A 23539-nucleotide genomic window follows, 5' to 3' on the forward strand; every position below is an offset into this window, starting at 1 on the left:
GAGGAAGAAACAATTTCTTGACTCAAAAATGTTCACCTGCCAAGCCAAGATCCTGCCAAAGGAACCAGTGGACAAACTTCCACTCTTGCCCCATCCCTTCTTTGGGCCTCCAACTAATGTTCTCTGCTTGCCAAACCCGGCAGAAGACAAGCATGACCCTTGGGTATAGATTTCTTGGATGCAGAGCAAGGTTGAGAGGGATGGCGACTTAAAAAGTCAACAAGCAAATATTATTTGGTATAATCTGAAAGGGAAAAGCCACTTAAACCTTTAAAGTCCCTTTATCCCAAGAACAAAGAGGCATTAAAAGATATCAGACAGCGAGAGTGCTTTAAAAAGATCCTTCATGTGTGTTGTGTAAATGAGTGGAGAGGCTGGGGTGGAAGGGAATAGACAGACCCTACACAGAAGGGGAAGTATTGTCCAGGCAAAAGACTGTGCTAGGAAATGGAGGTGGAAACAGAGATGGGGAGGAAGGACTGGGATAGAGAGACTTCTACATGAAGACATTTGCTTTTCTGTTTGTTTTGATGGTCAATGGATGGAAACGGTAAGAATAGAGACTGACTATGTAACAAGAATGAACTTGAAAAGTAAGCCACTAGAAAACTAAGAAACATATTATTTGGCGTTTGAATCTCAGTTTTTCTCCTATACAAAGGTGTGACCCAACTCATTCAATCTCTTTGAGGCCTTATTTTATTGACTTTTCTTAATGGTACCACAACTCTCAAACTTGCCACAGTGTTTTGGTTTTGGCCTTGTTTTCAATCACTGTGCCTTGTGAAAACAATTGCCTGCTTCATGCAGAGGTTTTAGCTAACTAACCTTCAGTAACTCACAAGAAGGTGGCTCATGATACATACGAATGATGGTACCCACTGAGCTATTAGAAATTCCTCTGTCAGTGCATCAGATTTTGTGTAAATAAGTGCCACCCCACAGAGGGAAAGGTAGGATATGGTCTCTGCCCTCCAAACATCAGGAATCACACTGGACATTATCCATGCTGTGATAATTTATTAAAACATCTTAAGAAGCTTCGAGACTTCCTTTCTAATTTCCTCTTTGTTTCCCTATCTTGGACAAAGCTGGACTGAGCTGGTAATTACAAATCTGGGTTCTGAGCATGCTTCCTGGAGTCCATAGTCTTTTTTGGAAAAAGGCGAAACAATGGTTGGTCTACATTATGTACCATCACAGTATGTTTCCTGCAGAGAAAGTGATCAGTTTAAAAACCACTCTGAAGACAAAACCCAAAAGGGTCCATCCACCATTCCATGATTTTGTCCCAACAGGAACTTCTCTAGAGACTAAAGTGAGGTCTCATAGAAGCAGGTAGGCTGACAGACAGCAGCGTGAGTGAATATATCGAACGGCGAGAACTCACACTAAATTGAAATCCCATAACCAAAAATCATTAGAAACAGCGGGACAGCAAACACATTTGCTAACCTCTCCCACAAGTCCACAATGGTGTTAATTAAAAGAAAGCCCATGGTTGTCAAGCAAGCTTTGGAAAGTGCTTTTAGAGGCCCCCATGTGGACTGCTTTTCACTGTGGGCACTTGCCCGCTCCATTTGCAATCCTGTGCTAACACATGCTCCTTCATTGTGAAGATAGCCTCACCCATTCTCCCCTCTTAGTTTTCAGTCAGTTTCTAGGACACCTCAAGGCTTCTTCCTCTGCCAAGCTTCAGGTTGCTAACGTTTTCTCCTCTGAACTTGCTTGTGCTTTTTCTATACAGTTGCTTCAGACTTTTATTTTGTGTCATGATGATGTATGACATTTTCCCCTTTGGGTCAGAATCTTTCTGGTGCTCCTGTATCTGGAATGTATTACATGCCCAGCTATCAATTGGATAGATGAATCAATCAGAACTTCAATCAATCAGTGCAAAGCAATGAATGTGTCCTTTAAGGCATGCTTTCTTGGGCCTGGAGAAATGTCTCAGTGCTTGAAAGCACCTTTCCAGATGACTTGGATTCAATTCCTAGCACAAACATGGCAGCTCACTGCCATCTGTAACTCCAATTATGAGAAATCTAATGCCCTTTCCTGGCCTCCTTACTTCAAGTGTGGGGTATGTCTACATGCAAGCAAATAGTCATGCCAAAAAATAAGTAAATCTTTTTTAAAAATTTCTTTCTTTAGACTCTTTGAAAGCATGTATTTTATAGTTTCTTCTCTACCAAAAAAGTTCAATAGTCACATTGATTAAAAAATTTATTGCATAAGAAAGTTATGGGGAGAATGGCTATAGCAAAGGGCAGTAATATACATGCATAAAAAGTCATCATAGAAGCTCACTATTTAATTTGATTGTTAAAATATTGTATTATAAATGACAAACATCCTAAGATATTATGAATGTAATAGGAAAATAGAGGAATTCTGAATAAAAGAGAGAAAGATAATCAAAATCTAAATGACAACATGGGAAGTAGGATTAAAATTGTAATATTTAATTTTTAAATTACTTGTATTAATCCCTTTGTTATGGGCTTAAGATGTATGCCAATCACTGGGTTAAGCAAAACACACTTATTTTATTTACTCTTCAAGGAGAGCAGATGAGGTCAAAATTTGTAATCCCCTCATTCTGTGGATTAACAATTAAGTCATCAGTCTTACATCACCCCTCCCTTCAGTGGCAGAGCTGAGTTTCATACATGATCCATGAATGACTTCATGATGAAATGCTAGGGAAACCAGTGGAATTTAACTATGATCCAAGATGGCTGACCTGAGGACAGATCTTCAGGGTGTGGAGTGGTAATGTGCCTGAGAGACTCAGGACTCATGTGATTTGGCCTACTAGTGGACAGGAAGGGAGAGGAAAGAAGAGTTCAGATTTCTACCAGGTGAAAGATATATACCAAGGAAAAGAGTACAGGGCCAGAAGAAAATTACACATAACAACAGACTATGGAGACTGGACTATACCCGGACTGAGGAAGTTGTAGGGTTGGGGCATAACTAAAAGAAGTACCAACTTTAGAATACTAACCAACCCAAAAGTGGTAGGCAGAGTTGACGGGCAGAGAGAGGGGAGACTTTTTAATTAAGAGATTCAAAGTTTTCTTCCCTGAAAGAGAAGACACTTTTCAGCCAGTAAATTTTTATCTGAACATAGACTTTCTGGATGACTTTCACCATATAACCAGTGACTAACTTAAACTACACAACTCATGTCTGGTGGGCAGAGATGTTATCTTCCTCCTCTGTGTTGATTCCAGCTCACAGAGACAAGTGGACAAGATGACCAGTGCAAGACAGATAGTTGAATACCAGCTTTCTTGCTGGTATTCTTGCAACCATCTGGTTGCAGGGGGCAAGGCAAATACAAGATATTGAGACGGAAGGAAGGAAGGGAGGGGCTCTTTAAAAGTAATATGGAGATCACAGCCTGGGGAAGAAGGAAGAACGGGAGAAGGCAAATGCTTACAGAAACCCTCAAGTCCTACAACTCATCATAAAGAAAGAGATTGTTGTGGTAAAAAAAAAATGGCTAAACCTTTTATACTGCACTAGCACTAACACCCATGGGGCTACGTGGCACTGTGGGATACTTTTATCTCAGCTGCCCCATGACGCACCCAAGTACTCTCAGACCCAAGCAGTCCACGAGCTGTTCCACACTGGTCTTTAGAGTTAGTTCCAGCACCTGTAGGGCTATATGGAACTGACCACAATCTATCTCTGGTTAGTATCTCTTCCAGCGGCTTTCTACTAGCCATGAATTCTCTGGTCCTAGCTACCTGGTAAACTCAAGACTCAACAAACTGCAAGCCAACAATCAGATTTATATGTTAAATTCTCAGTCCACAATACATCCACACAATAAACTCACAACCAATTGATAAAGATATAAACCGCCTACCTAGATAAGATAAATTGACCTATAGAAATCCATCCCTCAAGAAATATTCGTATCATCCTGTATCTGTTTAGAGATGATGGTGAGGATTGTTTACATCTGCATCCATGTTGTCTCCTCTTCTGCTTCTCACTCTCCTTCTAAAACTTCTGTTCCTGCCTCCCTTCCTTCTCATCCAATGACATGCCTCGCTTTATCTTGTGTCTGCCTTCACCTGCCTAACGACATCAACCTACAAGAGATAGTCCTTAACTTTAAGGCCAAAGGAGGCAGTCCAATCCCTGGCTATGAGGCATGCATGTTTAAAGTCTGTTCACCTTTGAAAGGCTCCTTCTCTTCAGCCTCTATTTTTAAAAGCCCATCTTCCAAACACAGTGTTATCCCTACCATGATATTCCTAGTGGCTTTCTTGTTCTGCCTCTGAGTATCCTCATTCGTGTGTGCATCACGTTTAAGGTCACATTGACTGTAAAGTGGTTCTCCCTAACACTGTACTCTGGAGTCCAACCAAATCTTCAAATGCTCTAAGTTTCCTGGCATTCATTCAGTAAAACCTGAGGCAGTAACAGGAAGTACAAAATACCCAGCTGCAGAAGCCAACTGACCTGGATTTATTTCCAGCTCTCTCAGTTACTCTGCCACTCTCTGAAAGATGTTTAACGTCTCCATCCAGTTTTCTCAGGAGGAAAATGTGGATTATCTTAGTACTTCAACAGTAAAATATGTAAACAAGATAAGTATTTGAGTATTTTGTAGGAAAATACTTGTAGAATATGGATTTCATGAATAAGACCGTGGGAGGCTATGATCTCAAGAGTACATTCTCCACAAAGGCACTTTATATGCATAATTTAATTCAGAATATACTACAGATTGTGACAATAAAGATGAGAGTGTTCCTGTATGATTCTTTTTAAATCTTTAAATTCTATGCATATGAATGTTTTACTTTACATGCATGTATGTGCACCATGTGAGTGCCTGCTGCCCTCGGAGTGAAGAAGGCGGCATCAGATCCCCTGGAACTGGAGTTACAGATGTCGTGAGCCATCATGTGGGTTCTGGGAAGTGAAGCTGGGTTCTTAGTGAAAGAAACAAGTACTCTAAACCACTAAGCTCTTTCTGTTCATATATTTACTTAAAACCATTTCTGGATTACAGGTACTAAGTGCTTTCTACTATGTCAGACATTGTTCTAATATTTTGCATCTTTGGTCTGATTTAATATTTGAAAGAAGCAGTGAGGTTATTGTTATCTATAAGCTAAGAAACTGAGACATAGCAAATACAAAATATCCTTCTCAGTTATGAACCTTTATGAGAGAAATCTGGGATTCAAACAGGAAGGTGGACTTCAGAGACTTGAAAACACTGGCCCCTCCCCACATTTTGTTTCATTTGTTCCATTGTTCATTCGTTCAAGGTCTTACTGAGCAGCCCACGTTGGCTTCATCCTCATAACTCTGCTTCCTTTTCCCCAATTCTAGGATTACATGTCTTTTCCACCATGCCCACTTCTCTACATGTTTTATTATTGTTTCGTTTGTTTCTAACATAGAAACTATGAAGGTTAGTTCATATTATACCTCTGTCTTTCAAAGCACATCAATATGACTGGCAGTGTTTACAAAATAATACAATTATATTAGGGGAATGGCTATGTGACATCATTAATACAAAGAGCATGACATAATTTCATACTTGTGTAACATGTTTCTCACACAGGCAGCGACAGGCCCCATAAGGCTAGTTCTGGCATGGTTCATACACTTAAGATTTCGCTCTTGGCATAGTGACATTAAAATTGTTAGCACAAAGTGTTTCACTGTAATAGCTGTAACTATTCATTTAGCTCTAGAGTTTGTAAAGTTAACCAAATAATTAGCTGAGAATTAAGAATTAAGCAAGAAATAAACAATGATTCATTTTTTTTTAACTGAAGGATACAGTGACTCATGACTTTAGTCCCAAGTGTGAAAAATGGAGGAAGGAAAATTGCAGTTTGAGGACAACCTGGGCTACAGAGTGAGCCATTGTCTAAAAGTAAAAAAACAAAAGGAGAGAGAGAGAAGGGGTGGGGGGGTATGGTGCTGGAGATAGCTCAGTTGTTGCTCTTGCAGAGAACCTAGGTTCATTTCCCAGCATTCATAGAGCTGTTCACAACCCTCTGTAACTCCAATTCCAAGGCCCTCTTCGGACCCACTCAAATACCAGGCATGCATGTGGTAAAGAAACAATCGTGTAGGCAAACAGTGTATACACATAAAATAAGTGAATTCAAAAAATTTTTATAAGAACCAAGAGGGCTCAAGCTCAGCAGTTGAGTACTTGCTTAGCACACATGTGTATACCTGCACATGTACATATACACAGCACGACCCTGGCATTTTACACTGAAGGGGAGTGGCTCACAGCAGTTTTTAACAGAAGGGAAGATGTCAAATAAAGCTTTAACTGTAGAGAGTCTACTGACCACTGAAATCTATATTTCAAGATAGCTCTGCTCTTTCCTCAAGCTTTACTGCATGGTGACCTCATAGTCATTTCTTATGCCTCACTGCCTGCCCTTCTTCTGCCAAGACACAAACCTGATGAAACAGGTCTGGTAACCAACCCTGGAGTTTGGGTAGTTAGCCTTGTCATGTTTACTTACATATCGGTTATAGTAACTCAGACCTTCTGGCCTATAAATTAATATTCTGGGGACTGGACGGATAGATCAGTGGTTAAGAGCACTAAATGTTCTTCCAGGAGACCCAGGTTCAAATCTCAGCACCCACATGACAACTCAAAACTGTTGGTAACCCCAAGATCTGACACTTCGCACAAACAGAGATAGGCAGGCAAAATGCTAATGCACATAAAATAACAAATGTAATTAGTTTTCAAAAATAATACTCTGAATCATAATGTTGATCTATCAGTTTATCCAGGATGGATTACTGAGTTTTTAAGACTGTGAAAAATAAAAACAATGTTTTTTGGGTCTGGAGAAAAAAAATCGCAAAGTATTTTTTCTTTACCCCTAATTTTCAAATTCAAATGTACTATGTAGATTCTTACAGTTAAAATCTGCAATTAAAATGTCACGTGTGCCGCTTATTCATGTTTAGACATGAGAGTATTTCATTGACACGACAGTGGTCATCATATTTGACTCCTGTAAATTCTATTTGCTCCTGCATCTCATCCACTAGAACCCTTTCAGCCCCAATGAACATACCAACTCTATAGTTTCATAGTCACCCATTCAATTTATCATTTGTGTAGATATGTAACAAAATATCAATTATGTTTTATTAGCAGTAAATTTATCGAATTTGTTTATTCTAACAATACCCATATTTTAAAAGCTCCTTTATTTACATGGCCTTCTTTGAAATAAAGTGAAAGGAGATGAATGCTTGTACCATGAACTTATCCTTTAAATGTAAAATGACAGGCAACATCACTTAAATTTTCTTACAAACAAATAGATCTGGCATTTAAGCCAGCCTGATATTTAAAAGCTAGAAATGCATTCCAAACTCACATAAAAGGGTATTCCATTTTCCTGTAAGAAAGTTGGCATTTTCCCTTTCTTACTGAAAACTGTATATTCTAGAGGTCACAAATGAGCTTCACCTCCACACCCCAATTCTCACATTTAGTTCCTTGGGAGTAGCAGTCAACAGCCCGGACTGTTTCTAGAAAGACCTGTTTCACCTGCCGCAGGTGGCCATACTTATATTTGTCCTTCTGAAAAGAGGCCAAAAAAAAAAATGTAGGTTTACTGTCAGTACTAAACCTTTCAGTTTGGAGCACCTAGGCTTGTCCCTTTGTCTTAGACTCATAAGGTCAAGTCCTATCTCTGTGTGAATGACTTTTTGGTTTGCTTTCTGGAGTCCAAACATTGAACCTCCCACATGAGCTTCATGTTCATGGTCCTTTTCTCAGCTGAATGTATGTCAGGCATCATAAGCGTAATTAACTTCTCTACATCTGCACTCACAAGCTTCTACTCCACATGGCCATCAGTGTAATGATCTTTCCCCTTTAACTACAATGTTATTTTTCAGTAACGTTATCTGAAAAAATGTATGGTCACTCTTGCCTTCTCTCTTTCTGGTTCTCATACTGTAACCAAGATCTATAGTCATGTGCCATCCCCTTCTTCTTAAATCTGTATTCTGAGTTTCACAATGTCTTAGCATCCTTGCCTCCCATGCTGGTCCTTATGACATTACAATCAACCCATAATGGCTTTCTCTATTATGACTTTTCTTCCTTCAACCTGTTTTCTGCACAAATAGAAGTTACAATTCTATTCTCTTTTTAAAGGAACTACTGTTGCCCCACTCAAAGTTAAAACCAAAGTCCTCACTCTTGGCCTCTCAGGTCTTGTAAAATTGGCCCTCCATTTCTGTCTGCCTCGCTTTCTGGCTGCATTTCCTCTGTCTGCTGTGTTCTACTCCTCCAAACCGCTCTGCATTCCTTAGAACAGTGGACGCATTTAAAGCTTTTGTTCTTACAAGTCCCTAGCCAGAAATGACTTTTCCCAAAGAGTCTACCTCTCTTGAAACCTATGTCTAAAAATTACCTTCTGGGTTGGATGTATGGCTCATTTAGTTGGCAGAGTGCTTGTCAGGCATGCACAGAGCCTTGGGTTCACTCTCCAGCACCACCTGGAGGTGTCTTATTTTATGACTCTAATCTCAGCACTACAGAGGTAGAGTAGCACCAGAAGCACCAGAAGTTGAAGGTCATCCTCAACTACATGGCAAGTTTGAGGCCGCCCTGGACTACATGAGCCTGTCAATAAGAAAAAGAAAAGAAAAAGAAAAGCCAGTAACATCTCAGTGTCTTTCTGCTCCCACAGTATGCATAAATTTTTATCCCACTTCCCTATCTTATATTCTTATCTTGTGTTACTATGAAACATATTTCATTTGACTAACATATTTATCTGCTTTTCTCATTAACACAAATTCTTAACAAAAGTAGAATATCTGTCCCCCTTTCTCACTCCTAAATCCCCACTGCCTAGTAAATTATATAATGCTTAGAGATGGCCAATATAAGTTTGCTAAATGCATACACAAACAGAACCTGTCTACTTCATATCTAGGCCATTATCTAGAAGTCAAATAGCTTCAAGGCACAATAAAACCAAAGGTGCCTTTCAACTCATTATTGAAAAAAAGTAAATCATGTTTAGTATGTCCTTTTTATTTATTCTTTTTTTTAAGTTCAGTGTCAGAAGATTGACTTTTATTCAACTCTTAGTTTTCTCCTGAGAAGGCTGAGGAGATCATTTATGGACCCATTTATTCATGTGAGAGACCATTTGAAAGCTCTATAGGTAGAGCAGATGGAAATAGATGGTTATGCAAATGAACACTTACTTAAGTTGTTCCTATGGCACCTGAAGGCTGAGGGTAACAGTAAAGAGGCTGCTCTATTAAGATGGTGGATAGAGGTATATGTGTGCAGGCCTGGTAAGATGAGTTTGATTCCTGGATCCCACAGTGTGGCAAGAAAGAATTGACTCCCAAGAATCACCCTCTGACCTTCATACATAATCATGGCTCATGTAAACCTGCTCACATACATATACACACAATAAAAAACATCGTTTAAGTAATGGAGTCTGTCAAAAAGCTATTTTGAGAGTCTAACCATAAAGTCCTACTATTCTGCCTGTGATTATTCTTATTCACCTTAAGATCGGATTAACTAGAAGACTCTGTTCCTGATGGTACTAGATAACACAGTACTACTAGTGTTAAAGAAAGTCTTCACGTATTTGATAATAATCTGGTATATATTTGTCAAATCCAACCACAGAAATATTGGTCTTCTCATAGGAAGAGAAGTTTTTTTAGTTTTTTAGTGTTTTTTTTTTCTGAGATAGAGTTTCTCTGTGTAATCTTGGCTGTTCTGGAACTCACTATGTCGACCAGGCTGGCCATGAACTCAGAACTCAGAGATCTGCCTGTGTCTGTCTCCCTAGTGCTGGGATTAAAGGCGTGAGCTACCACCCTCTGGCACATTCTTTTTTTTTTTTAAATGGCTTTTACTCATATGTCCAAGTACCAGTAAGCTGCATTAGACAAGAGTGACTGCTTCTTTGTACTTTAAGATTTTTTTCATTTTTTAATTAAGGACCAGAACAAAGACAATCTTGGGTACTTTTTCTGGTAATGTCTTTTGATTTTGTCCATGATTTTTCTTTAGTACCCACCAGTTCCTCTCTGGGACAGTAAAAACATACAAATTATGTTTACACAGCATCACAGGTGGCTAGACGCATGGCATTTACTGTTCTTAATAACAATAAGTTCTTAGGAGGAAGCAAAGAAAATTATTTCAGTCTCATTGGGTTATACTTCATGGCCATTCTCTCTTTAGAATGAAATTCATTATTTATAATGCATACCTGTAATAGAGTATTTGAACATCTCTGCTAATTTCTCCCAGCGAATGTTCTTTTATTCACATTTCTAGGAAAATGATGCTACCTCCCTGTATATAGTCAGATTTGAACCTAAAAGCTCATTAGACTTTTTCCAAGAATTTCAGATCCTTCTTTCAAGATGCTTGTGTCTCCCAGTTAATGCTTAAACTCAAAGAAAGACAGCATATGGTGGGTTGATAAATGGACCTGGAGATTCGTGGATCTGGGAGAGTTTATCTACTTGGATAATCAATACAACAACACAACAGAGGCCATGTCAGTATTGCCCTTCATACAGCCATCTGCCTGAGAGCCAACCAAAATTCACATAGTTTATCAAAACAGATATAGAATGTTTTAGTAGAAAGTCAAGAGTGATAAAAAATGTTTTAGAGAAATGAGCCTGATCTTCCTTATTTTGATTGGAATAGAACCTAAAAGAATGGCTACTTCTGAACTTGGGTTGTTTTTGTTTTGTTTTGGAAGTAGAGAAAAGATCTCTTGTAGCCCAGGTTGGTCTTCAACTCTTATCTAGCTGAAGATGACCTTGAGCTTTGTAACCTCTTGCCCCACCCCCAGGGCCAACCACCCTCACAACCATCCTCAGTTCAGGAATTGCTGCAGTGCTGGGGAATGAACGTTATGGTGAAGTGCTGCACCAGCATAAACCATGTACATAAAAGATAGCATTCCCTCACATAGTATAGGAAATGGAAGGAGATTTAATGTCTAAATGTAGGCAGGTGTTATTCTGTATCAGTTTCAACATTACATTTTTTTAATGATATGTTCTTATCCCTTGGGCATTGGGTATAGTCAAATCCCTTCTGGAGTTATTGGCCTTTTGGACTCTATATGTGACTGACATCTGACCATAATAGCTTTGTGGGCTTGTTTCTCTATCTCTGTGTCTCTGTATCTGTCTCTATCTCTCTCTCTCTGTCTCTGTCTCTGTCTCTCTCTGTCTCTCTCTCTCTCTCTCTCTCTCTCTCTCTCTCTCTCTCTCTGACTCTTTTACACACAAAGATTTATTTATTTATGAGTGCACTGTATGTGTCTTCAGACATACCAGAAGAGGACATCAGATCCCATTACTGATGGTTGTGAGTCACCATGTAACCACATGGGAATTGAACTCAGGACCTCTGGCAGAACCGTCAGTGCTTTTAACCACTGAGCCATCTCCCCAGTCCCTTGTTTTTGCTCTTTCTGCTACTATTCAAAGACCTTCTGAAATAGGGAGAGTGACCATTAAGTAGAAGATAATATACAGCCAAAGACAGATTTTTGGAATAGGAAACAAATTCAGGACAGACAAATACCACCTAATTCAACTTCTGTTGAACCCATGTCTTTGCAACATGTGTGAAAATGTCCAGTTGAGTATATGCTTTATAAAAATAGAATAAAGGTCAGAGGTTAGTAAATAACCAGAGTCTGTAGTGATGTAATGTTTATCCTGAAAGAAAAAAAAAAACTCAAATAAGAAGTAAAAGCTAAAGGCAGATAGTCTGTATCCCTTCAACATCGTATTTCCTAATGTATTTTTCAATTGTTGGGTTAATGAATCAGCATTCCATTTGAGCAGAGACAGATTTTAGAGCCAAAAGTACCTAGATTTACATCCTAGCAATACCAACCAAATCTCTATCTATTCCTCAGTTTCCTCTTCAGCAGAGCGAGGGTAACAATGATAACTATATTATAGTTTTGTTAAAAGAATCAAATATATTAATAGTTAAAATAAATTCTGGAATATAAGTGTATAATATATGTGCTCATAAAATATATTGTAAATGAGAAAGGGAAAGCATTCTTGAGCTACCTTGATTGTTTATATTATATAAATGAATCTAGACATAAAATCATTGTCAATGATCTATAGTCATACACAGTCATATAGACAATGTATACCATTTAATCAAACATAAAAAATACTAAAGCAAGTTAAGTTAAAAGTTTCAAGGTTAGGAATGGAGAGGTAGCTCAATAGTTAAGACCATTTGTTCTAGCAGAGGTCCTGGGTTCAATTCCCAGCCCCCACATGGGTGGCTTTAACATTCATCTTTAACTTCAGTTTTAAAGGATGCAATGCCCTTTTCTAACCTCTGTGGGAACCTAGCACACAGTGATGCACATACAAATATGCACAGTAAAATGAATAAATCTCATTTTTAAACATATAGTAATTTAATTTAACAATGAATTGCTATTTTCTCAGCTTACAATACAATACTGGGTGCTTACATGTAGAGTATTCCTCTTACCATGTGCCAGGTCTGACTCAGGCCCCCTACTACTTTTGTACTTTTCCACAGTGTTCAAAGAAAGTATTTAACCTTGGAATATGACTAGCCCTGTTCCTTTCTTGGCTGAAGGTAACTAAAGCAAAACTTCTCAGTATTGATGCATTGTTCATGCCTATGAAGGTGAAAGACTCAGAAATCTCTTGACTGCTTGATTGGAAAGCAGTCATCCAGATGAGTATGTCTGTTGTTTCTTCAGTCAAGTGTTCAACATGAAGATAGGAATCCAGTCTTCTAAGAAATTGTGTTTATTAGTGATATATCATCTGACACAAGTTTTAAGAAATAAGATTCTTAGGAGTTGGTTATAAAGGGAATGAGAGCAATGACGGGCTATAGCCTGTAAACTATAAGAAAGAAAATACTTAAGTACCTTGAAGTGTAGAGCAGAAGGAGTTAGGACAGAGAGATTAAAGACAAAATGAGGAAATTGTTGATAAGGGTAAGATCTTGGAAGATATAGGAGGACCTGGTGTAAATAGCACATGCATTTAATCCCAGCACTTGGAAGGCAGAAGCAGGCAGATCTCTGTGAGTCTGCAACCTGCTTAGACTACATAGCACATTCTAAGACAGCCAGGGCTACATGGTGAGACAGCTGTGCTAGAATAAGAGGACGGAACTCTCCATGTAGGTTTGTTAATTTTGTACAGAGACAACATATAACGAACGCCAGAGAAAAGGTTCTTCTGGCCCACAGCTACAGCCCATCATGACAGGGAAGTCAAAGCAGCAAGGTGGTGATGCAGCTCATCACAGCGTATCCAAGCCAGAAAACGGAGAATGGAGAATGAATGCTGCTGCTCAGTTCTGTCTCTCCATTTATACAGTCTGGGAATGCTGGCACTCATAAGTGGATGGGTTTCCCCAGCAGCAGGGAATCACGTGATCAAGACAACTGTCTACAGGCATTCCTAGGGGTCCATCTCTCAGAAGTCTCTAGATTCTGTTAATTAATTAATTAATTAATTAATTAATATTAATTGTCAAAGATAGTATTGCACAGATTTAGGTTTCATTTTCAAAATTTATACACTTCTTGCCATGTAAAGACAATCAACTAAACTTGCCCTGTTGGTATTTGACTGGGATTTTATCCTTCAGTGAGCCTCAAAAACACTGAGAATGTACGCATAGATTTAATGCTCTAAAAAGCCTCAGGATTGGGAGGCCAGTTGATCAAGAAGTGCGGGAAATAGAGAAGTTCAGTCAGAGTTTGGGGGCTGAGGTTAGTATTGCCAGTTGCTCCTACTAATTTTGAACAACAGGTATGTGTAACAGTTGGTATGAAGGCAGCCTAGATGAAAATCCTAAGGACAAGAAATTAATTAGTTTTCCTTCACCTTATTTTCCCCTGGAAATTAATCATTTTACCTCATAATGAAATCTGATGGCTACAAGGCAGGTCTGGGCAGCTGACTTAGCAGTTTCGCCTGCTGTGGAGGTGGACTAAACAACTGATTGAAAGCTTTGTTTATACCTAGCCTTGATGTCAAACAGGTGTCCCAGAGTCCCAAAAGGAGTACGTCATAAACATGCACAGGGCATCTTCTCTGTTGGCATTTCTAACTACTAAATAAAAAAATAATAGTGGGTCAGAAACAAGAAGCCTTATTTTAAGGTTTCTAGACCTCTAAAGATAACTTTCTATGCATCAGTATTAAACTACCTGAATCCAGGCTGTACTGTCAAATTACCCTGTGTTGTAAGAAAGTTACCAGGAAACATACCTATGTATTTGGTTGTGTGCATATGAGAGAGAGTGTGTGTGTGAGTGTTGTGATTTCTTTTGATACCAAGTAGAGGTGATATTGATTTCTTCGTTGACCATAGGAAGTAAGTTAATATATTTTACCGAAAAAATAATACCTCACAAATTAGATTCATTATAGCACAGTACTGGGCTTGGAGTTCTATGTATTGGTGCGTGGGACCACAGGTTGCTATGTGATTCATTCAGAGTGCTAGTTTGAAACAGAAACCATCTTAGTGTAGTTTGAGGGGGAAAATGTAATTCAGGGAACTAAATGTAATTTCACCAAAGCACTGAAGGAGTGGGTGTTAAGAACCTGACATTGGATCAAAGAAAATAATGCACCCTTGAAAAATGCATAACACCATACTTAAATCTATATATAATGGGAAAGAGGCTTGAAGGCAGTTTTTATATCCTCTCCGACAACTACATTGCTTCTTAACATTCAACTCTGGTTAATCTTTACTCGCAGCAGAAAGGGAAAAGAAGACATTCTGTTTCTAACTTACGCTTTCTAGATCCTGTAAAATAGCGTATACATGTGTAAACCTAGTCTACATTTTGAAGTGCATTCCCAGGAGAGCCCAGGAAGCATAGTGCTTCATTTCATGGTGATAAGGCAATTCCATAGATGAATAAGTGGATTACGATAAATAAACTCTGCAAAACTTACTATTAAACACCAATGGTTTCCACATATTCTGCCTATTTTCATTCTCACAGTCACAAGAACATTCCTAAGAGGTACATGCTATTTTTATTTCCAGTTCATATGTGAGAAAACTGAAGTAGTAGGCAGCTAAATAGCCTGCTCATGGTCACATACTATGTAAGCAGAGGACAGAATTTAAATCAGGCAGATTTAAATAATGTAGAGATACCTACTTACACATACCACTTCTGTAATGGCTAATATTTTGCCTTTTATGTAATATCTAATACTTCTCTGCTGTCTCATAACTGAAAATCATAAAACTATTTACAAAATATATATCATCAAAGCAGATGGGGAAGGCAGACAACATGGCACATTAATGCTCTGAGAAAAAACCTTTGAAAACATTATTGCAAAGCTCTGAGGTGAACATGGCCTAGATAAATTAATTAGATTATTATATTTGCATCATATACTTGCGGTAACCTATTACCCTCATCTTCAATAGCAAATTGAACCTGGTATAAATTCATAAATAGATATGGATTGGTCACATAGTGAATACAAGAGAGCAATTAGCAATTACAGAATTTCATTAAAGTGAGACACTTTTTATAGTCCATGTTGATCATGATCCTTCTTAGAACTTTACACGTTGCCAAGTTACAACACAAATGACTATCTCATGTTTCGTAATATAAGTTCTAGGGTGTTTTAATTACACTTCTATTGTTATATAGAGACACCATGATCAAAGCAACTCTTACAAAAGAAAACATTTAATTATGCACTTGCTTACAGTTTTAGAGGATTAGTCTGCAATCGTCATGGCAGACAAGCCGATGGGCAGGCACGGTGCCGGAGGCAGTAGCTGAGAGCTTTACACCCTGATCCTTAGGCAGAAGGAGACACTGAGCCTTGTGTGGGCTTTTGAAACTCCGAAGCCTTCAACAAGGCCATACCTCCTAATCTTTCCCAAATGGTTCCAACTGGTGACCAAGAATTCAAATATATGGGTCTATGGCACCATTCTCATTCAAACCATTACTTGGGGTTTATCAATAGAAATAATGTAATGAGTAATAGTGTAAATACTCCTGGAAGGAGTATTGCCAGATCAAATCAGATGAATGCATTTAAAAAGAAATACATATAGGGGATGGTGAAATGGCTCAGTGGTTAAAAGCACTGGCTGCTCTTCCAGTGAACCTGGATTTAATTCCCAACACCCATATAGTAGTTCACAACAGTCTGTAACTCCAGTTCCAGAGGTCCAGTACTATCACACAGATATCCATGTAAACTAATGAACATAAAATAAGAATAAATAAACTTTAAGCAATGCTTTATTAAAATATACATATAGATATTATATATACATACTGTTATGTATTACATGAATTTTAGGTAAATAAATTACGATTCCTTATGGCTTTTGCAGACTTCCTTGGTGCCATTCTCCCTCCTCCCCCTCTTCTTCCATCAACCTCCTTCTTGCTTCCCCAAGATCTATTTCTTTTTAACAATTATTAGAATATTCAAAGATATAATTATCGACTAACATTAATTTCATCACCATAGAGACCCACAACATGATGCTTTTTTTTGTGTTCCTTCTTATATTTCCCACTATATTATATGGCATTTGAAAGACATTAATGGAGATACGTCTAGTTACTTCTAATTTCTGAGTGTCCAGTGGAATAAAGATATGTTAAATCTTAATTTAATGGTCTAATGGGCCATGAAGGGGATTGACCCTCCAAGAGAAAGAAATATTACTTCTAAGTTTGCTATAAAAATCACAATATAGACAGCGTCTTCTAAGAGCCATAATGAAAGGTATTTCAGGAAGACTTGATGTACTATTCATCTAGTGACAGCTATTCATTTGTGGCTTCAGGAAGGCCACCGAGAAAATAAACCAGAGGAAGTTTTTATTAGAGGAGGAAATAAAGAGTCCAAAGTGCATGGTTGTAAAAAGCAATACAAGTTGTTCATAGAGCCCTGGGAGCATAGTGGATGCTCTACACCTGGTAACAGTCCTTTCCTCTAAAGCAAACCACAGAATCTTGGATGTGAAAATTAAACTCTCTCTTCTAAAATGTAATTTTTCTCTAGAGTTTTTTTTTCTTTGAAATCTGTATTTCCTTTAAATATTCTTTAGGCCATTTGTGATTAAAGTACACAACATATTTTGCTATTCATAGACAAAAATCGTGAAATGATCAATATAGGTAATTAAACTAACATGTCTATCATCTTACTTGTTATACAGTGTGTGTACTTGTGCCTGTGTGTGCGCATGTGTCTGCATAGTAAAAGTAGCTAAAATCTACCCCAGAATACACTATTTCCCTACCTTATTCAGAACTATATTTATGTTGTTTCTACTGTTTTCAGGTATGAGACACTGGGAGGCAGAGGTTGGTTGGTTGGTTGGATGGTTGGTTGATTGGTTGGTTGGTTGGTTGGTTGGTTGGTTGGTTGGTTGGTTGGTTGGTTGGTTGGATGGATGGATGGTTGGTTGGTTGGTTGGTTGGTTGGTTGGTTGGTTGGTTGGTTGGTTGGTTGGATGGTTGTTTGGTTGGTTGGATGGATGGTTGGTTGGTTGGTTGGTTGGTTGGTTTGCTTGTTTGTTTGTTTGTTTTTAAGTACCAGAACTCGCCACTGTTCTGGGAGACAATACTGCTTTAAGCATCCAAAAAGCAGTGTGTTTCGGGGAACAGAGATGAACTCCCCTGGCTGGAATGTCTGGTGATATAAGGGAAAAAAGAACTTGTCCTGAGATGTCCACAGTGAACAAGAATTTGCCTGGTAGTCGAAGAGAGGTGAGGCCTTTTCTAGGGAACACTGCTGAAGTGGTCCCAGATGCTCCTGGTGAAGTTAAACATCCAAACTAAGATCATTGAGGCTCAACAGTATCAGGAGACCAAGTTGTGGCAAGTAGTAGAGTTTTACTCTTAAATTCTGAAGCCTTTTAAAATTGGTGAGTAAATTGTGAGCACTTCCTATACATGTATGAAGTTGTTTGTTGTACACACAGCACAATCTGCATTCTACCCATTTCTAGGTGCATAATCTTGAACATGTTCCTTATAATATCAAAATACAATGAAAGCTATCTCATAGATCACTGTGAGAATCAAGTAACATTAATATTTAAAGATCATTTTGAAGGAGAAGTGCTTAACACATGCAAGTGACCAGAAACAGTAACTGTTGCTATATGATGGAAAATTAAGAATCAATCACGTCACTATGCCATAAAGTATTAAACCAAGTTTTCATAGAGGATTGATGATGGTGCTGGTGGTGATACTGCTGCTGCTGCTGCTGACGATGATGATTTTTAGACAAGGTCTTGCTGTGTAGTCTAAGTTGTTCTCAAACTTGTAATCCTCCTGCTTTAGCCCCTCTGCCACTGTGACTACAAGGGTGTGCTTCTATACCTGGCTAAGAAAATTAAGTAATAGTTCAAAATCTACCTAAACTCCTCATTGAAAGACTTCTAACAATATAAAAATTCTGCCCCATTTTCTGTCTTTCTTTGACTCTTTGTCTTTGTCTCTGTCTGTCTGTCTGTCTGTCTGTCTCTCTCTGTGTGTGTGTGTGTGTGTGTGTGTGTGTGTGTGTGTGTGTGTGTGTGTGCAGAAAGATAAAACACAAATTTTTGGAACAGCAAAACCATACCAATATAAAAAAATTTCAAATTAATGTTCTCATTATAAAACTGTTTTCCAAAGGCTAGGGGCTGGAGAGCTGGCTCAGTGGTTAAGAGCAGGCCCTGCCCTTCAAGAGAACCAGATTCCAATTCCAGGCACCCTTGATGGGTGGCTTACAATCATCTGTAACTCCAGCTCTAGAGGAGTCTGGAGCTGTCTCTGCTATTCTCTGCTACTTGCACACACTTGTGCCTACCCCTACACAGACACATGTATAGACTTAATTAAAAGTGATGAAAAAAAGGTTGATTCAACCACAAATAATGCTTGCTCTATAAGGATGAGGGCTTGAGTTTGAATCCTCAGCACCTACAAAAAAGCAAGTCATGGCTGCACCTGCCAGTAATCCTAGCATGGAGGGCAGAGACAGATGGATCCGAAGATCTTGCTGATCAACCAGACTAACCGAAATGGACAGCTTCCAGTTTAGTGAGAAACTTTCTCCCAAGGCAATATGGTGGAGAATGATAGAGGAAGACACTTGAAATCCTTTTTGTTTGGTCTTCTCGTGAATGCACATGTACACTCACACATCCATAAACACATTGTCTCCCTCTCCCTCTCCCCCTCTCTCCCACTCTCACTCCCCCTCCCCCCTCTCTACCCCCTTCTCTCGTCACACAACACATACACACACACAGTTGTTACTTTCTCATTATCATTGTATCATTTGTAATATGAGGAAAAGAGAGAGTATATTTAATTTTCCAGTTTTTATCAATTGTAATAAAATGTGGCATATAGGCAGAATAGTGTATATATCTAAAGCATAAAGCTCATGTAATTGCACAGTGAAGATATTCACATAATCAACACTCATATAGATAGAAAAGTACCTACTACTTTATCTCCCAGCCAGCCTTTTTACCACAGATTAACACTATCCTACATTCTAACACCACTGATTAGATTTTGTTTGATTATGCTTCAAGTAGATATGATCGTATAGTATGTATTCTGCCACATCTAGCTTTTTGTCAGCTTAGTGTTTGAGAAGACCATCCATGTTGTTAGGTGTGTGGCAATACTGCATTCCTTTTCAGTGCTAAACAGGACCCATTATATGAAATAACAAATCGTATTCTTGATTGTCATTGAAATTTATTTCTGGTACTTGACTAATACATTGAATAATTGGCATATATCCATTGAAACAAAAGTATTTATTTGTTCTGGAACAGTTCTTTATATATTACTTGTATATTATTTTGGGCCACACTTTCACTCTTCTTTAGAGACATTTTTTCTTAAAAATAATTTTCTTTAAATTCTTAAAGAAATCTAAGTGTTTGTGTGTGTGTGTGTGTGTGTGTGTGTGTGTGTGTGTGTGTGTGTGTGTGTACAGGGAGGGTATCAGAGGGGTATTAGATCACCTGGAGCTGGCATTTAAGGCAGTTGTGAGCCCTAATGTGGGTTCTGAGAATTGAACTCCTCTGCAAGAGGACTGTGGACTCTTAAACACAGAGCCATGTCTCCAGCTCTAAATAAAAAAATTAATGTAAATTAATTTTAGCATAAGACAGTGAACACTTTCCTTGATATTATAAAACAATTATATTTTATTTTACAAACTTTATTGTTTACATTTAAGGATTAGGTCTGCAATCTGTCAAAAATAGATCTTGTAAAAGATTTAAAAATTTAGGCTGGAGAGATGGTTCAGCAGTAAGAACACTGGCTGGTCTTCCAGAGGTCTACAGTTCAATTCCTAACAATCATTGGTGGCCCACAGCCATCTATAATGAGGTTAGATGACCTCTTCTGTCATGCAGCTATCCATGCAGATAGAACACTCCTATACATAAAATAAATAAAACATCATTTTAAAAAGAATGCTTTAATAAAAGATTTAAGGTTTGAATTGATACTTATATCTCAGTTGTGATTAATGCCTTTATGTTTCTTTATCTGCTAAGTAGATTGACTCTGAAAAATCTTGTTTGTTTGTTTGTTTGTTTGTTTGTTTGTTTGGAGACAGGGTGTCCTGAAACTTGCTCTATAGACCAGGCTGACTTCAAACTCAGAGATCTGCCTGTCTTTGCCTACTGAGGGCTAGGATCAAAGGTGTATGCCACTACAGCTCAGCCTGAAAAATCGTATCCACTCAATAGATCAATAAAACTCAGAGTCTTGTGTAAAATAAAAATGCATGATTTAATATTCAGTTTAACATTTCTTTTAAGTGCTTTGACATAATATAGCCAGTGAGTCTCCACATAGTGCAAACCTTCCCATAGTCACTTTCCAGCTCATTGTAAAATATTGTCAGGAATCCACAACAAAAATCTTCTCTGAACCTCTCATGTATGTCTCTCTGTTTCTCTATCTCTGTTTCTCTAGGTGTTTTTTCTTTATCTCCTTCCCTTCCTCCTCTTTCTTCCTCTTCTCCTCCTGATTCCTTCTTCCTCCTCCTATTACAATGTAAAGTTGAAGAGTTGTTAGCACAGAGTTCATTTACTAATGGCAAATTTCAAGGTAGACCAGTTGACTCCCCCTCAGTTCTATCCATATAGGCAGTGGTTTGTTGTCTTTTGTTCATGTTATTACTCTTCTTTTTCCTTTTTTCTCCTTTTCTCTTCTCTTTCTCTTTTTTCTCTTTCCTTTCTCCTTCCCATTTCTTTTCTTCCTCTTGTTTTTTAAAAGATTTATTTTAATTCCATTTGTGTGTGTGTGTGTGCGCGCACACATGTACATGTGCATAAGCACATGCATGTAGGAGAGGGGTTGTGCCCATGAAAGCCAGAAGAGAGCATCAGGTCCCTTGGAGTTGTAGTTTTAGACAGTTGTCCAAGACTAAAAATCAGTGCTGGGAACCAAACGCTGGTCCTCTTAAAGATCCTAGGGTGTTTCTAACCACTAAGCTATTTTTCCAGCTCTCTCCTTTCCCCTCTTTTGCCTCTTTTCCCCTCCTTTCTCCCCTCTCTTGTCTTCCTTTCTTCTATGTTTCCTTTTCTTAAAAAAAAAAAAAAGGCTCATCAGTTAAGATCACTGGCTGCTCTTCCAGGGGACTTGGGTTCAATTTCCAGAACCCACATGGCAGTTCACACCTGTCTGTAACTCTAGTTCCAGGGCTTCTGAAACCCTCAACACACATGCATGCAGGCAAAACACCAATGAACATAAATTGTACTTTTTTTAAAAGAAGTCCATTTGAAAAAAAAAAACATGCTCCAACTGGACTCACCACCTGCATTAGCAACAAGCTTCTTCTTCTGCTTTGTTCACATCCTCTTTTCTCTCTCTCTTCCTCATTCTTCCAATCCTTAGACAGAAGAAAGAACTCACATACAGGTGGAAGCACCATCAGCAGCCAATATGTCAAAGACAATAGGTGCTGGTTTTGCCCGTAGGAGAAAAGGTGGTATAAAACATTCTCGTTTCATGTTGCCCCTTAGGTGCACCCATTCCAGGAAATGTGGAGATCATTGCCATCCCTACTGTAAAACTTTTAAAGAATTTTAAGTAGGACTTACCCATTCCAAGTACACTCTAGTCGCAATGGGAATGGATAGGAATAAAACAATATGGTTGTTCTCATGGCTCATATGATAGATGATGCCAGACACAAAATGATGAGCTTAGACCTGCTTAAGTAATATGTTTGGCAGGATTTGGTAATAGGGATATGATTTTGAGGCATTTAGGTGGATTCAGAACCTCTGAGGAGGGCAAATTTTGTAGGGGTGAGTAAGCTGCTGACAGCTTTAATGATAACTGATGCTGTGGAATTCCATGCCCTTCCACACCAAGTACAGCTTCCCAGTCTGACTGTACCTCCTGCTGTTGAGGCACAGAAAATTAGGATGAAATTTGGATGACTTCCCAGCTTGTCTGTCTAGCAAAGCACAGCAAACTTAATTGGATATTCTGGATAAGTACATTTCATAGAAACAAAAATGCCAGTAGAGGCCAGCAAGATGGTTCCATTTGTTTACAAACCTGATAACTTGAGTCTTATCTCTAAATCTCATGTACTGGAATGAGAGATGACTCCTGCAAGACTTCCACATAAATGCTACAGTATATATTTGTGCACGCACATACACACACACACACACACACACACACACACAGAGAGAGAGAGAGAGAGAGAGAATAAATGAATAAATAATATAGAAACATTTTAATGACTATATGTAACTATTACATGTCTCTAGGAAACACTCTCTAGTTAGAAGCCTGACCTCTTTTAAATGTAGCATTTAGAAAACTTTTCTGTCTGTATGCTAACTTCCCATCATCTCTAGGCACTCTAACTTTGGAAATTACACCATCAGTTTTGATAGTAAATAGTTTCTAACGTGGGTTTCGTTAAACACAGTAATGGTAGTTGGGCAGCATTACAGGCCAGTAGTATATAATTTGTGGTGGTACATCTAAAACTCCTGAAAAACATAGACCTTTGAAATCTGAACTTGATCTAGATTTTTTTGTTTTTACTCATAGAAGAATCAAGAAAAAGGGAATTTCCATCATCATGAACTAATGAACTATTTTCCCCAAGCTATCTAATGTCACATTCTCAGTACCTCCAGTTTCTAGGTCAAGGCCTTGAATATTAACAAAAGCAAACACAGAACAGGAAGGGGCAAACATGGAAGTAAGGAAGAAAAGCAGGCGTTGTGGCACATGTTTACAATCCCAGCACCTAAGAAGCTGATGCAGGAATGTTACATGTAAGGCCATCTTGAACAACATAATAAAAACCTAACTCAAAAAATGTAAAAAGAAAATGAAGAGGAAGTAAAGAAAAAGAAGACGAGGAAGGGGAGTTCAGACAG

At 38.4% G+C, this 23539-nt stretch overlaps 1 protein-coding gene and 1 long non-coding RNA gene across 35 annotated transcripts in view; one reads left to right on the plus strand and one right to left on the minus strand.

Moving 5' to 3' along the window:
- The window catches only part of Dlg2 (discs large MAGUK scaffold protein 2), a 2051694-nt gene that overhangs the window by 1776583 nt on the left and 251572 nt on the right, over window positions 1-23539 (plus strand). The gene's annotated exons all lie outside the window — the stretch shown is intronic.
- Window positions 1-23539, minus strand: part of LOC120097342 (uncharacterized) — a 96338-nt gene that overhangs the window by 56152 nt on the left and 16647 nt on the right. For 2 of the 4 annotated variants that reach the window (XR_010060654.1, XR_005494587.2), the window contains exon 4: window positions 1-22020. This exon is cut by the window's left edge and continues 14857 nt beyond it. The exons of 1 other annotated variant lie outside the window; for it this stretch is intronic. This is a non-coding gene — a long non-coding RNA (uncharacterized LOC120097342). The remainder of the gene's footprint in view (window positions 22021-23539) is intronic. One more of the 4 variants, XR_010060653.1, reaches the window with a different exon arrangement.

This window comes from Rattus norvegicus, chromosome 1, assembly GCF_036323735.1.
Source record: "Rattus norvegicus strain BN/NHsdMcwi chromosome 1, GRCr8, whole genome shotgun sequence".
NCBI lineage: Eukaryota > Metazoa > Chordata > Mammalia > Rodentia > Muridae > Rattus > Rattus norvegicus.